This window comes from Cygnus atratus, chromosome Z (assembly GCF_013377495.2).
Source record: "Cygnus atratus isolate AKBS03 ecotype Queensland, Australia chromosome Z, CAtr_DNAZoo_HiC_assembly, whole genome shotgun sequence".
In the NCBI taxonomy this organism is placed as follows: Eukaryota; Metazoa; Chordata; class Aves; order Anseriformes; family Anatidae; genus Cygnus; species Cygnus atratus.
Genome location: NC_066396.1, coordinates 17,503,028 through 17,520,160, shown reverse-complemented (window position 1 = coordinate 17,520,160; position 17,133 = coordinate 17,503,028).

Sequence of the window (17,133 nt, the reverse complement as noted above, 5' to 3'; positions counted from 1 at the left end):
CTTAATTTACAGAATAACAGAATAGTTAAAGTTGGAAGGGACTCTGGAGGTCCTGGTCCAACTCCCCTGTGCTCAACCAGGGACACCTAGAGATGGTTGCCCAGGACCATGTCCTGGCAGCTTTTGAAAATCTCCAGGAGGGAGGCACCACAACATCTCTGGACAACCTGTTTGAGTGTTCTGTCACCTGCACAGCAAAGAATTGCTTCCTGATATTCAGATGGAACCTCCTGTGTTCCAGTTTGTGTCTGTTGCCTCTTGTCCTGGCACTGAACACTAGCACTGAAAAGAGCCTGCCTCCATCCTCTTTGCAGGTTACATCCCCCCTTTCAGGTTACATACTGATGAGATCCCCCCAAGCCTTCTCTTCTCCACGCTGATCAGTCCCAACTCTCATAGCCTCTCCTCACAGGAGAGGTGCTCCATTCCCTTGATCATCTTGGTGGCCCTACATTAGACTTTTTCCAGTATGTCTATGTCTCTCTTGTACCAGGATGCCCAGAACTGGACACAGCACTCCAGATGCAGCCTCATCAATGCCAAGCAGAGCAGAAGGATTACCTCTCTTGACTTGCTGGGGATACTTTGTCTAAATTCAAGTCTAAGAGCAGGGCAACTTAATATATTTCAGTTTCAGAGTACTTATGATTTCTAGCTGATTTTTCTCAGCTGTTTAATACTTACATAACTCTTTCAAACCACTAACTGTATGCCTGTTATAAGACAGTAGAGTGTAAGACCTTATATGTCTGTTACTCTATTACATCTATTTCTAATATTATTTACCTACACTTTAAAAATATCTATAGCAATTTGTAAATAACCTGTAAATGGGGTACATTCTTATTATATGTATAGCAGTTGTTTAACATATTTCCTATAAAGTTTTTTGATTATTATTACAATATATATATATTTTAGTTGAAATGATGTTTGTTTCCCTTTTATTGAAAAAATAGGATTTTGTTCCCTGTCTAGTAGCACCAAATGTTTCTACTGATGTTTTTCCAGACTTCTTGGCAATGGTTTGTAAGCATACAATGAAGTTCAACTCTTGTTGAAATCAGTGAGATTTTTCCAGGTACCTCAGTACCTCAGGCAGAAAAATAATATTCTTAGCATGAACTACTTTACTTAGTTCTTGTTTTAGAATAGCTCCTCATAGAGCTGTCCCTGTGCCAATGCAGACTGTCTGGCATTCATGTTTCTTAACCAGAAGATAACATTTAGCAATGAGGAAATATTTATTTATTTGTTTTCTGCAGAAAAGAACAGATGATCTTAATTCCTTTTACATGAAAAATTCCAGTGCTATCAGTAAAGTCTCTTGTCATATTTCTCATTTTTCCTGATGTGGCTTTAAGATTTCATACTGAATGGATGTGCAGGAATATTACTAAATAAGAATGTTCACAGAAGTAATTCAGATGCAGTTCCCGACACTGAAGCCAAAACCACTAAATAGTTATGGACAAAATTATGTTTTGTTGTTTACATACTTTATTACTCATATGTGGGTCTGACTTTTACAAATGAAGAGAACCTCTACTAATGTAGAATCATAGAATAGAATCATAGAATCACTTAGGTTGGAAAATCATCAAGTCCAACCGTTAACCTAGCACTGCCAAGTCTACCACTAGACTATGTCCCTGAGCACCACATCTTCTGAAGACCTCCAGGGATGGTGACTCAAGCACTTCCCTGAGCAGCCTGTTCCAATGTCTCACAACCCAGTCAATGAAGAATTTTTTCCTAATATCCAACCTAAACCTCCCTTGGTGCAACCTGAGGCTGTTTCCTCTTGTCCTATCACTTGTTGCTTGGGAGAAGAGATGCATCCCCAACCCACTACAACCTCCTTTGAGGTAGTTGTAAAGAGTGATAAGATCCCCCCATAGCTTCCTATTCTCTAGGCTAAACAAACCCAGTTGTCTCAGCTGCTCTTCATAAGACTTGCTCTCTAGACCCTTTAGCAGCTTCATTGCCCTTCTTTGGACAAGCTCCAGCACCTCCATGTCCTTCTTGTAGTGAGGCACCCAAAACTGAAAACAGTGTTCGAGGTGCAGCCTCCTCAGGGCAGAGTACAGAGGGACAATAACTTCAGTAGTGCTGCTGACCACTGTATTTCTGATCCAAGCCAGGATGCTGTTGGCCTTCTTGGCCACCTGAGCACACTGCTGGTTTATATTCAGCCGGCCATTAACCAATACCCCCAGGACCCTCTCCACTGAGCAGCTTTCCAGCCACTCTTACCCCAGCCCATAGAGTTGCATAGGATTATTGTGTCCCAAGTGCAGGACCCATCACTTGGCCTTGTTGAACCTCATACAGCTGGCCTTGGCCCGTCGGTCCAGCCCATCCAGATCCCGCTGCAGAGCCTTCCAACCCTCAGGCAGACCAACACTCATGCCTAACTTGGTGTTGTCTGCAAAATATCCTCAGACTGTCCTGTGTGATCTTAAGACATGTCACACAATTCAGTAGTTTACAAAGGCAGAATAAAGAGAATAGCAAATCAATATCAGAAATGACAGCTGTCAATATTTAAAATAGAAAATACACATACATATGCAATTTAAGGTGGGCGAGGTCTTGAAGACAAGATGAGTAGAAAAGTTATTGCTGTCAACTGAGAAATCACAATTCATATGCTAAAATTTTTGGATAAGTACTACACTTTATCTGGCAGAAAACAATGTAGCTTCATGACCTCTGTAGAGCTATATTGATGTCTATTGTCTGAGCATATGACCCAACTCATTTCAGACTTCAACACCTGAACACTGCAAACCACATGTAGGAGTAAAATGCATTGACTAGCCCATTTTTTATATAGCCATGTTCATGCAGAGTGAAAACTGATCTCTGCAAGAGGAGTGGAAGCACTCAGCAACACTGACATGTAAGGAGCAGGAAAGGCTTTGCATTTGAATATTGCCCTTTATATAGCAAGTTATGCTTTCTGTAATATATTGTTCAGGATACTTTTTTACCAAGTACCAGGGGCAAAATGAGTACTGACTCATTTTATATCTTGTACTATGTAGCATGTTCTCATACTCACAAAGTTATAGATTTAAAGATACAGATTAAAATGGTCTTGTAGGTGCTGGACATTCAATGCCAGAAAGACTGTGCAGTGCTGTGGCCTGAAAGCTCAGGCAAACATAATTATACCTATCACTAGAAGAAACTGAAATCTCAATTCCACAATTATACCACATAGCAATGTTCTTCAGCTTCCTGTCAGTTGTTCCAATGCCACATGTATACGGTAGCAGTTTAAAACACTGTGTGCCTCATCCTGCCTGTTCTTCATTTTCCTACACAGCACTTTATATGCAGTATCCTTTGGGAGCCTGTTGGGATAGAGTATAACTATGCTGTAATCATGGTTTCTGTGGGCATTCCCCTGCTGATGTACACAAGACAATTGATGACAACTGTATTATTGCACCTTTTGCCGGTAATATTGCTGATTGAACGATCTCTTTCTGTTGTTCATCTCCACCATTTCCCTCATCATTTTACGGCCCTTTTCCCCCTTTCTTGTTTTGCGTCCCAGCTGAGCAGTCTCTGATTGCCGATTAACTCTGGTGAGTCTCCTGAAACATAAGCAATTTGCTCAACTTTGTATGTCATGTGTTCAGATTCCAAGTTATGATGATGATTGCACGTTTAGTTTAAAAGTATTTTGCACCCACTTTCATTGCTTATTCAAGTCCTATAAATAAGAAAATTTGAAATGCATCTCTTCTCTTCTGCTGTTGATTGACTGCGCCCCCTGAGGCATAACTGTCTCTAGAGGGCTTAATGAGATGACAAATCATTCAGCCTTAAGCTTGTAGGAGACCTGTTATGAACATCAGCACTGGGTGCATAGTTACAAGCTATAAATGTGATAACATTTACTCTATACAAAGAAGCAGTGTAATTTATTGAAACAATGCAAGTAACAAGGCATTGTAAGTAGCTCTTCTTTCCCTTTCATTTCTCCCCTTTTAATGTTGATTGCAAGATTTCACCTAGCCATTGGACCAACAGTAAGTCTCACACATGCTCTGTGCCCTTTCTAGGAAGATAGTTCTTAGCTATTTCCCTGTTATGAATTCAGTTCCACATTTGCTTTGTGACTGCTAAGTCTGCTGCTTTCATGCAGAAAGATGGCAATGTGGAAAGTCTCAACAGGTGAGTGTGATCCTTTCTTTGCTTACTTGAAGGCTGCCTCCCCAAAGGTAATGATGCCAGCATAACTGAGGGGACACTGATATTTATTCCTCTACAGAACCTGTCTAGAAAAGTAAAACAAATGCCACATTCTCCAGCTTTATTCTCAGAGGGGTGGACTCTTGGCTCTGGATAGCAGAGTCCTGGCATATTCTTCATAACATTAACTCCTATTATGCTTTTTAACAAAATATGCCATTATTAGAGTCACTGTTAAGGAGAATATTCCAGTCTAAAGACTAGGAGTTAATAGGGCTGGCTGAGAAAACAGCCATCAGCTGAAAGTGAATCCCAATTATTGTTAGTGTGACCCAAATTCAGGCCAGCACTGATAAAGAGAGAATGTATGATGAAAGAAGGAATCAGAATCACTGCACACAAATCTGTAGGATTGCTTTCTTGTTGTTAGCACCACTTAAATATAGCAACATTTTTCTGATAACTTTGTTTCTTTCTTACTTGATTATAAAAATCAATTATTAAACTCAGTTTTATAAAGTGCTTAGAGATAAATTCTGCTGCAGTGATTGCTATATCTCTGTAGTGCAAGGGAATAATTAACAACATTAACCATCCTTGCCACTCCAAAATCATATTATTTTACATCAGTTAGTGACTAACAGCAAAACAGAGCATCAGGATAAACTAATGCGTTGGACTCAAATACGAGAAAAGAAATCTTTATGAAAACCTTTAGACTGAAAGACTTACTAGGTGTCATTTTAAGGTGCACACCCTTTAGAATTCCCACAGAAAGATTGATGTCCTTCAGCTTATAACATACTTGTGTAAAATGAACTTCTGCTCCCTTTTCTTACACCCCCACATCTAAGAATTAGAAGAAAATAATTTAATTTGAAAGATAACATCTTGGAGAATTATACATTTAATGTACTGATTGAGGTTCAATATAATAAAAATGCCACCTTTATAGGAAAGAGCTTCAAGGTAGCACAAGTTTGAATTAATTTTCTATTAACTTCCCGTTTTATTTTTCACACGTTCCATTAGGTTTCAAATTCTACAGGATAGTACTTTTGTAATCATGTAATAATAAATGTAATAATAATAAAAAAATCACACAATATATTTTTATTTCAATATAGGTTATCTGAAAGCATATCTGAAAGCTAAAAGTTGGGCATTTGTTGATCTTAATATTTTAAAATTTTCAATAAGTCTTCATTTTACAGAAGTGGAAATCAGATTTTTCTGCTGTAGAAAAACTCCTGTTCTGGAAAGAAAATAATTTTTTTAAATACCTAGGAATCTCCAGCAAACCTTACTGAGTGGGTCAAGTGCTGTTCTTACTTACACCTTTATTTACACAAAACCGCTTCACTGAAAACCACTTGATTCTTTATACCACAGTCTCAGAAAGAGCCTCACTTTGGCCAAAAGCTCTATATCCAGTTTAAAGTATTACATAGCTACATTTGCAGTTCAGTATTTATATTAATAAAACAAGGGCATGGATTATCTGAGAATAGAACAAATTCCTTTTACGAACTAATATCAATAAGTGCAGCACTGGAGGAATTGATTCCTTCCACAATTGACTGCAATTTCAGTGTGTGCCATGGCCTTTTTCACCTTTGTTGCACAATATAATCTGACCCCAGCTGAATTTCTTCATCGCTATTGGATTTGCTGTCTCCATTCTTTTTGTCAGGGTTTGTCATTAGTCCATTTGGTCTTGAAGAACTTTATTATTATTATTATTATTATTATTATTATTATTATTATTATTACTTAATATAATATTACTGCCACTACTCCATTCAAAAGTGCTGCAGAATGCTTTTGTGTTATTCAAAAGTATTAGCTGTGACCCAGGTTTTTACTCACATATTATCCAACTGTTTAATATCAAACTCTCTTATGAAATTTATGCAGACAAAAATTACTGTGAAAAGGAGAAGGAAGCTTCTCAAAGGAAAATAGCATAACTCAAACTCTTAAAACCCTATCTACTTACAATGGGGCAAATATAAGTGATTTGTGTGTGTGTGACATCAGAAATTACCAATTACATGTCTTGAAACTAGTCCAAAAATCATGAATATGACTTGCTGAATTCACAATCTCATATTTTGCAAAGTCTGAGTACTTCCATAATATTTCCAAGGAAATACGAAATAACATTTTAAACTAAGCTTAATTAGGTACTAAAAACAACTACAGTGAGTCTGCAATGTAGACAACAAAAATGTGATTATATTTCCCCTAGTGCCTGCACAGCAAAGGTAGGTAAGTGGCTGCTCCAGATCTTGTGGAGAGCAATGATCCTTTTTTATTCTAACTGTTCCTGCTTTTTTTTTTTTTTTTTCTCCCTTTACACTGCTCTTTGTTAAGAAATTTTGTTTCTTGCAAACCCTCTGAAGATCTTAACATGAAATATGTCAGCCCACTATGTCAGCCCACTGAAATCAGCATTTCAGTTTACAGACTAAATATATGCTCATGATTTCACGTAGGATTTCTGAACTAACTGTTTCATCTTGAGCTTTCATAAGATTTGTCTCACAGAAAGAATATCGTCTCTGTATAACAGATCTAAAACTCTGCTTGGGTTTGGTCTTTCTTCAAATATCATCTGGCATAGCAGCAGTCTGTGGAGATTTAAATATATTTATTTATTTATTTTTAATGTCAACTGATAGTTACTGATTTTACTGTTCAATTTTCTTTATCTCTTTGTTAACACAAATAATTAAATGTCATACTTTATTTTTCAGTTACATGGATATAGTTCTCAGAATCCTTGTCCCTGAGACTCTCTTGAGATGGAAGAACAATGTCCCTGTTACTAAAAGTATATAATCTAAGAAGATATAATCCGTACTCTTTGCTGTTGGCATCTGTGAAAAGGCTGCTTCAGTTAAAGCTGCAGTAGATCACATTAGGAAGGACTAGAGTCCTGTGTCTTCTATTTTTTCATTTTCCTCTATCAGCTTATGGACCAAAATATTTTGATTTTGATTTTTTTTTTTAATGTCAAACACACCTTGATCTGAAATGTAATTCTGAAAATTATTTTTTTAAACACTAGTATGATTTCACAACAACCAATTTGTTACACCCTTGTTTTTTCATTCAGCATATTTAACATTGCAAATTGCTCTGCAGTGCAGGTCCTCATTCAAGTAAATAAAACTACATTGGAAAAATAGCTGTTTTAGGAAAAAAAATTATTTCCATCTTTCTGGAATGGACTTTTGATGAATTACTATCCATTCTGGGTCATTTATAGAACCATCTTAATTTATTAATGTTCTCAGCTATTATTGTTATTGCAGATTTTAAGATTGCTTGTCAACGTTTGAGAATCACATATTCAGTTACACTCAAACATTTGTGTTTTAAGATATGCTTGTCAAAAAGAAGCAAAAACACCACATAACTATTCTAACTTTTTTTTTCAGCAGTGTTTTGCTGAACCTGCTTCCTAATTTTTTTCATACAACTATCCATAATGCACACTAGTAGGACTGTTAAGCTGTGAAAAATAAACTAAAAAAAAATGTAGTCAGGTATAAATACTTCTACTGCCCCTGCCATGCACTGCTGTGCTCCATGACCTGCAGACCTTGCTGCAGAACTGCCTACAGATAACGGATACATCCATTTCTTCCTTCCTTCCTTCCTTCCTTCCTTCCTTCCTTCCTTCCCTCCTTCCTTCCTTCCTTCCTTTCCTTCCTTCCTTCCTTCCTTCCTTCCTTTCCTTCCTTCCTTCCCTCCTTCCTTCCTTCCTTCCTTCCTTCCTTCCTTTTCTTTCCTTCCTTCCTCTCCTCCTTCCCTTCTTTCTTTCTTTCTTTTTCTTTCTTCCTTTCTTTCTTTCTTTCTTTTTCTTTCTTTTTCTTTCTTTTTCTTTCTTTCTTTCTTTCTTTCTTTCTTTCTTTCTTTCTTTCTTCTTTTCTTTCTTTCTTTCTTTCTTTTTCTTTCTTTCTTTCTTTCTTTTTCTTCCTTCCATCCTTCCTTCCTTCCTTCCTTCCTTCCTTCCTTCCTTCCTTCCTTCCTTCCTTCCCTCCCTTTTTTTCTTTCCTTCTCTTTTTCTCTTTTTCTTCCCTTCTTTCTTTTTCTTTTTTTGTGACCAGAAAGCAACACGTTGGGCTCAAATGATCTCACAGCAGATCCTGCAGACTTGAAGTGGAATAGAGAGCTTGTAGCCTGCCCAGAAACCATTCCTATTTTAAGTATTATGTTGGGCATCTATAGTATACAAAAATGATAACTGCTTTGAAGAAAATACTCTCTATTGTCCTCATGCATCAATAAAAGATTACTACTGTGTGTTCTATGACACTTTGAGCAAGTTGAAGACTATTTTGATCATCTGAATAGTATAGTATAAAATGTAAAAATAATTATAATCATCATTATAGTTGTTATGAAAAGCTATTTTTTTTTCATTATAATAGGCTGCATTTTATTTTCTCTGATGTTTTCCAGAATTAGTTGTTTATTTAAAAGGTATTTTTCTTCCTGTTCTTTATCTTTATTCTCAGGGAGTTGAAGTTTATAACATTAATTTAATGTCTCTCTCATGTTTTTCTCATCTCTTATTTTAGTAGTAACAAATTTTCCTCAGGAATGAAGCTTTAATGTCTTTTAACGATGTGTCGTTTACAGAAGAGTGCTCTGGTTGTAGCATATCCACTTCTGCTTTAATTAGACTGCCGCTCTTCTAGGTTTCTTTCATCTTGCAAAGTATATCCACCCATTCTCTATTTCTTCCTTGTGTTTCTTCTCTCTGTTTTCTAATTTTCATGAGTTGAAGAGCTTACCTACTTTTAATGTTCTTTGGCTTGAAAAAGCTTGCCTACTAGCTAAAAACAAACAAACAAAAAACTCAACTAATCAACCAACCAACAACCCCCGCCACCCCCCCACCCCCCCTGCGTAATAAATGCACATGCTCAGCAAGCTCAGCTATTTGTTTTTCCATAGAATAAAAGAATAAAGAGATGTACCAGGAATGAAGAAGAGATTCCTTATATTAACGCCTGTGAAATAAAGATTTTGAATTAATTGAATTAGTTATTTGGTATTTCACTTATACCTAGACTAACACAAATTTTAACTTTTTTTTTTTTTTTTAACCTGGAGAGTAGTCACATGCTATAACATTAATGAGTTTCTCCCCGTTTTTCAATGCTCTTTGAATGCAGTGTTTATGCTAATCTCCCAAGTCTGTTGATCACAATCTTCATTTTCTTAAGAATGTCCAGAGTCACACTTCTCCCTGTCTTTCATGGTCAGGATGAAGCATTTGCTGCCTGCCATCTTCATTACCATCATAAAGAATGAGAGCTAGAGGCCTATAGAGAGTGTGCAGCATGCACTTGAGAGATGAGTCTTGGAAAACTGTCAACCCATACATATATAGGTTTTTCTGGGGTACCTTTCCTTCCCCTCTACCTTTTTCATTATTATTATTGTTATTTATATTTATTTTCTTTCACACAATTAGCCTTGTCAGCAGTATCGTGCTACTGATCATTGGATGACAATATAAATAAAATAAATATAAACAAACATGTATAAATAAATAAACATATATTACATATTATTACATATTATTACACGTTATATATTACAATGTATACTATACTATATATAATATACCATGTAATATACCATATAATATATAATACATAATACATTGTGACATATAATATGATAAATAATATATATGAGAAATAATGTATAACAAATAATATTTAATATTTAATATATAATCTATATATATATATATATGTGAAATGAAACTTTTTATTCCATCTTCCCTTTCAAAAAATCAACAAACTTCTTCAAGGAAGGAAGAGAAGTAATTTTTATGTTCCAGGTCTTCTGGATTTCAGTTTTTGGTTATCAGGGAGAAATATGTAATAATGCACATTTCAAAGATTGTTAAGAAGTTCTAAGAGCATTGAATTCAATTCACAAATGGGAAACAGATGACTAAAGGAAAGTTAATACTTTTTAAGTAGTGAAAAAACATAACTATTTTAATCATTCACATAATAAATCTGTTAAACAAAGACTCATATTCAGTTGAAAGCAACTTATTCTCAACATGTATATTTTTACAGCAGAATAAGAAAGAGTTAACATTCACATCCACAGAACCACATTTATTTATTTATTTGAAAATTATTGACAAATAATATTTCTCTCTCTCTCTCTCTCTTTTTTTTTTTTTCTTAATCTTTATTATCGTCATAACTCTAAATGACTGAATTAAAACTGACAAATCTGGACAGCTGTGTTTGGTCTTTTGTCAGTGACTTCGAATTTGTTAAAGTCATGGATTCACATTTTGTACAAACATACAATAGGAGGTTATTGACTAATAAACAGGTCTTGGGGAAAAAAGACCAAAGAAGGGTGAAAGTATTCTTTACTTCAGACAAACAAAAATGAAACAAAGATGTGGTGTTTTACCTAGAATTACTCAGCATTTGGCAAGAGAACCCAACAAAGTCTTCATCTCAGAAATAGTAATGGGACTTGGAAAGAAAACAAGAATCTAAAAAATATGGAAGGCACAGTTTTTCCCAGGCTTCACAGAAGGGAAAATGTATCCCAACACTCATAATCACTTTTTGTTCTCTGGAATTCCAGAGTGAATTCTGCTAGAAATTCCCATATTTCGTAGCAATAATTGACACTGTATTTAACCAGTCTTTGGCCAGACTTTTTTTTCTCTTTTTATGAACAATTTTAGGAGAGAACAATAATTTGTTAAAACATTTTATGAAACACATCCATGACTTTAGATATTTTCATAGATGCAACATCATACCAATTACTTTCTGAAAAGACACATAGGCTATAGAGAAAGATTGTTGCTTTTCAAATGCAGTCTGTTTCCAATCTGCAGAATTGTAAATGGCTATCTGAAGTAAGGTAGATGCTGGCCCCAGATTTCCATTTTAATGAAAAACCTGTCTACCACACACTGTGTGCAAAAAAGACTCTTTTGGTTTATTTTGTAAATCATTGACAACAGTGCTTTGCAGATTATATAGAATTCAGTCTCATAAGTGCTATAAGTTTTCAGTGGAATTGTGGATAATTTTCTGGGGAAAAAAAAAGAAAATAAACACACAAAAGTCTTTCCATCTGATTGAAAATTAATACTTGGAATTGAGATTGTTTCTGAAGTATTAATTGGAAATGATTGATTTCATCTGGAATTGAAAAGATCTGAATTGAATAAGAATATACTATTTTCCAATTTTTCTTACATGTATTGCATATATTTTCTTAAATGTTTGGAAACTTTTCAGTGGAGGCCAATTTACACTGGTCAGAACACAAAAACACCCCAAATTCTTACTGAATGTGCTATGTTGTAGATTATTAATGGTCAAAAATTTCATTGACATTGATCCACATGCAAGGTGCAAATGAAAAACATATATATCTTCTGTTTTCTGTATATTGTGTTCAGCCAGAGAACAAGAGCAAATTAAAATACACAGATAAGTTACATTAATATAATTTGCACAAATAAGAATAAATTGTTATTCCAGTTGTGATATATGTTACCGAATCATTCCTTGATCTTGCAAGTGCATTTCCTTAAAAGTGCTGGATGAGAGAAGGAATGCAGATGATTCTATAAGAAATGTGAGGTGTTCACTGATCATGTCAGATGGCAGCTACTCAGTATCACACAATACTTTTACATCAGAAGAATATTAATAATAAACGTAATCTGATTTTTTTAAATCTAAATTGGCAATTAACATAATTTTAATTTGGCACCTTGTGATTCAGAAATACTTCTCAAATCTCTTAAGTAAAGCACCTCCATGGGGGAATAGTAGCAAAAAGAAGTTTAGCTACTGCCATTGATACGGTCTTTGTTTGCCTGAGATTTCTAAATGATAGGCAGGTGTTCAAAAGTGTGGTCACCCTACCAACTCAGACAATGCATTCAGACATACTAAATCCAAGATAACACATGCAGTTCACATGCATATTTCACTATTTTACTACTCAGAATGAAATATAGGGACAATAAATAGCTATATATCCTCTCCTGCTTTTAGTGTATTAAAAAAATCCCAGAAGAAATATCATTATTTGGAAATCAATGCTCGATATTGTTATGTTTAAATCTAGTAACTATTTTTCCTCTTAGAAAGTAGAAAGAAAATACATTATTTTGACAAATTGTAGATTATTTAAATAAATCTTAGATTCTTTGATGATATATGAAAATATTATGAAGAAATGGATGTTTTATTTACAGGGAGAGTCTAGCACAACACAAAAAATAATCATCATCTAGGTTATCCAGTACCAGTTCTTTGGACAAGATCATCATTTATACGTGTTTTCTAAGCTTTTATTTTCAATTAATATACAAATACGTAGAAAACTATACGGCTTCTGCTTTATTTCTTCTTGTGTCTACTGAAATAGCTTACCTCACGTCATTCAGGGTAATGTTTCCTCAGTTTTTCCCTTTTAGCATAGCTTCAAATTAAATGTTATCAGAGTAGCAGATCAAAAGAATCTCAGAGGAAGCTGACCTAGAAAATGTTTTGAATGGGATTTTTCCTTTATACAGAGATAAGAAAAACAAGTATCACACTGCTTGGTGTTCATCCATTTTGCAGGCAGTAGAAAATTGTTAGTTTTGGTGGGAAAAGGATTTGATCCACTATGTCAGTGCATTTCAACTAGGCTCATTAGAGCACATAGTGATGACTGCAATCAGTACTTTTCATAAACACAGTTAAGAATGACTGGAAACTAAGAAAAAATTCAGAAACTTATACCAATTGTATTGCAGTTTCTCACTCTATAGAAATGTAGATCACATGTAGATCACAACTTTAAAAACTACAGAATAATTTTACAAATCTAACATGCAGAAATTGTACAGTCATTTATAGAAGATACAGATTTTTGTCAGAAAGATAATAACTGCTTCGAACAAAAGAATAAAAGATGTTAGAAAGTTCATCAGAAAATGGATGAATAATGGATACATATTTAATAAATTATTTTTTGTCATTTTTTTCCCCCAAACCATTCTTTCCTATTTTGATCCTAATGCCTGCATATTCTCAGTCATGCTCCTGCTCAAGACAATATTCAAGTACTGGCCTAACAGTGCACGTACATGATCAGCAAATTAATTTAAGGGACTACATTTGGACTGGGGTCCAAATTTTCATTTTCAGCAAACTGTCCAAACAACTCAGTCAGCTCTCCTATTTCTCTGATTTCTATATAACGTCATGCAAAATGGAACAGTTATCAGCATGTTTGAGTCATAGTTTCCTTCCATTTCAAGGACCAGTTGAATGGTGATCACAGTTTGCTTATAGGGTTTTGAATCCTCATGCTGGGAAAGAAACTGAACCTGCTGCTACCCAAGTTGAACACTGAAGCCCCCGACTCATGCTATGCACTGCTATGGCTAAACTGCATCATACTCTGCGTTCTGAGAATATCTCTTAGATGAAGGCCTGCAAGGGCACAAGAAAAGGATTGTTCATCTATACATCCTAACATGAACTAAGGTCTTTAACTCTGCTACTTACAGAGGTATTTAACTGCCAATGCTGAGACTTTCCAAAATGCTGAAATTACACTTCCATGCTGAATATTCTGCAACTTTTACACTTTATGTGCTTTTAAGAATAAATGAAAACTCAGAGATTTTAAATTTATGTCATTTACTTAGAGAGCTATTTAGTTATTTAATGATGATTTAGTTACTAGGGGCAAATGAAAGGAAGGATAAGTGAGGAGAGGTTATACTAGAAACATATTATGGGTTACAAGCTACAGAAGTAAAAATGTATTTCTACACTTCACAATGCTACCATCCCTAAGGGACAAGTGCTTACATAAAGTGCTCACATCAAAGGATGCTGTGTACTCTTGAATGCATTTCCCTCATCTCACAAATGTCACTGGAGTGTGTGCATCTTTCTTTTTTTTTTCTCACCCTTTTTCTCCTCTTTTGTCTGTTAGTTCTTTCTACCTTCACATCTGTTTTTATCCTTTCTTTTCCTGCTTACTTAGTTGTTTATGTTTCTTTAAAAGCTCTGGAATATGAAGACAAAATATCCTGCTTATGAGAGTGTGGTGTTGTCAAATAACCACCACTGCTCTTGCAAGTAGAAACATGCCAGACCTTACCTTGTGTAACAGTACACCTGCTAAATGCACTCTATGGTTATAACCCAAAAATCTAATTTTTTTTTTAAACCACAGACAAACAAACAAACAAACAACTATTTTATTTCCGCTAGTATATATCTTTGCAAAATTCAAAATGACAGATGGGCTTACCAGCACTGGTGTTTCAATCCATTGATCTCCTCTTAAAGGTTGTGAAATCAAAACTAATGGAAGTACAGAAGGGCAGAAAGAGAAACAAGTTATTATTTCATGAGTAGCTGTATGCAGTGGAAAGTTGCACTGATTTCTGACTGATGGGAAATTTGGAAGGGTAAGCTCAAGGACAGAAAACAAAAAACAAAAAACACAAACAAGCAATGTACTACTGCAAATGTCAAAGTTCTGATGTAGCAATTGATCTAAAAATCATGCCAAAAATACGCAACAAAAGTATCTGTCAGAACTTTTGTACAGGGCATAAACTTTTCAGCTCCGAGCTTGCAACCAGGTGCATTTTAGGATCTACCTCCTGAATAATCTCATAAATGGTTCTGATGAGGAGCAATACATATCTAAACTGTCCCAACAGTTCATCAGGGACTGAATTGTTATTGAGACAAAGATGGACCCCTCCCCCACCTCCTTCCACTGCTGTGACAGTGAAGACAGTTATCCATGTGGCCTTTGGGGAGCAGAGCTAAGAGTATTTCTGGCTGGTGAGAGACAGCAATCGAGCTTTCTGTCCAGTTGGTCACTGTGGGCAAGATTTGGCAAACAATCACCATACATTTGGTAAAAGAGCAAAGTAAAGAGCATAATCTTTATTGCCTTTACTGACTAAAAGTTGTCTTATGGGATGATGAATAATTTCTTATACTATATCTGAGCCTGATATTGATCAGTAAAGTTATTTTTATACTACTAAGTTGGAAACACCTCATTTCACAGAAGTATGCTAGTCAACCACACTGTAAACACCTCTCTGAATGAGATAAAGTTACCTCGAATGAGAAACCGCAAACTACATTTCATCCTAAGAAACACTACGTTTCAAATGGCTATCATCAGAGGCAGGTGCAGCTCGTGGCATGTTCCAGATTACCAGCATGTCTTCCAGTCCCACTGCAGTGGGAGTCCTGACACCATTAGCAACAATAGGTAGCTGCAATTTTGTGTTCTGGATAAAAGGCAGAGCCTAACTTAGTAGCTGTGTGTGGCATGCAAAAATGTCCACCATCTGTCTGACATGCACCATGCAGACAGACTTGGTAGCAGAATGTGAAGACTGTCTACCAAAACCCAAGGAGCAACTGGAAACCTGTAGCTGTTTACTTCTGCCAAAATGAAAAATGATGTGAGAACTATGACTGTTCACAGGAGGTACAGCACAGAATATGTTCACAGGATCTACAGGTTGATCCAGAACTAGGTTGGTATGGTCTGTAACATACTGTTATATAAGTTCTGCCAAAGTGCATGCTTTTTTGCTCATCTGGGGAAATGTAGGTGCAGTCTACAGTTGTAGAGTTAAATTAGTAACTACAATTTCAAGGTAATTGTGATTCCATTCCAATTTAATTATTATACAACAAGGATTCCAAGGAGTTTCTCTAGCAAACAAAAATACCTCTGGCATGATAACTTCCAACAAGTTGATAACATACATTCAATAAAACATTAAAAAACCCTCAAAATAATAGATTTTGCTACTAGAATGAAATTGGAATGACCAGTTTAGTCAAGCTCATTAGAACAGCAGAAAACAAAACCAAAATCTTTGCAGACAAAAAGCAAACAAATTAAATCCAGTAACCAGTCTGTACTTTACTTTGGCAATCTTAATTGCAATATGTTAATCTTAATTTTGGTTTCTTAATCTGTCATGCTACCTGAGATCTCTCACATAGTCAGGAATGACACAGTGACTGAACAAAATAAAAATACCCCAGATACAGAGAGGGCACTACTGACATAAACTGTTAATAATGAAAATATGGACCAACAAAGGAAACACACTGATGTAGTATCTGTCTGAAAGCATATCGATTCTCTAGTACATTAATCCTTTTCAGTGAAGAATTATTGTCAAAGAATGAGTCACAGGACAAAATATAGGATGTATTTTTCACTGTTCTCATTTAAGAGAAGTTTTTTTACTGAACTTTAAAAAAGTGATTCATGTATTTTTTGATTTATTATATTTTAATTTAATACATTTAAGTCCAAAACATTATCTTTCTTAGAAAAGGTTATGTACCAAATGATCACAATGAAATTTGGTATAAAAAGTTTCACTAAATATATCCATAAAAGACAGAAAAAAAAAAAAAAAGCCCATCTAATTTTAACAAATGATTAGAATCTGCAGGCAAGTTGAAAATTTATTTTTGGAGCATAGGCAATTAAAATCTTGTCTAGAAGAGGAAGTTGCATTATCTAAAAACAAAACAAAACCAAACCAAACCCCCCAAAACAACCTTCTTCTGAGTTTACATCTTTCAGTTTAGCTGTTCTTCCTTTCTAAATTAACTTAAAATTAGAATGATTGTGTGAAATTACTGTGGGCTGTAATTTGCAAAGATTTAATGAAAACTGATCAGATTCACACCTTATATAATTGACATAGTCATGGAAAAAAAATCCATGTTGGATTGTATTTAATGGAAATAACAGGAGTGTTTTTTTCAACAACAAAAAAAAGTCATTAGTTTAATAATAATGCAAATGTAAAAGATATTGGGATATGCC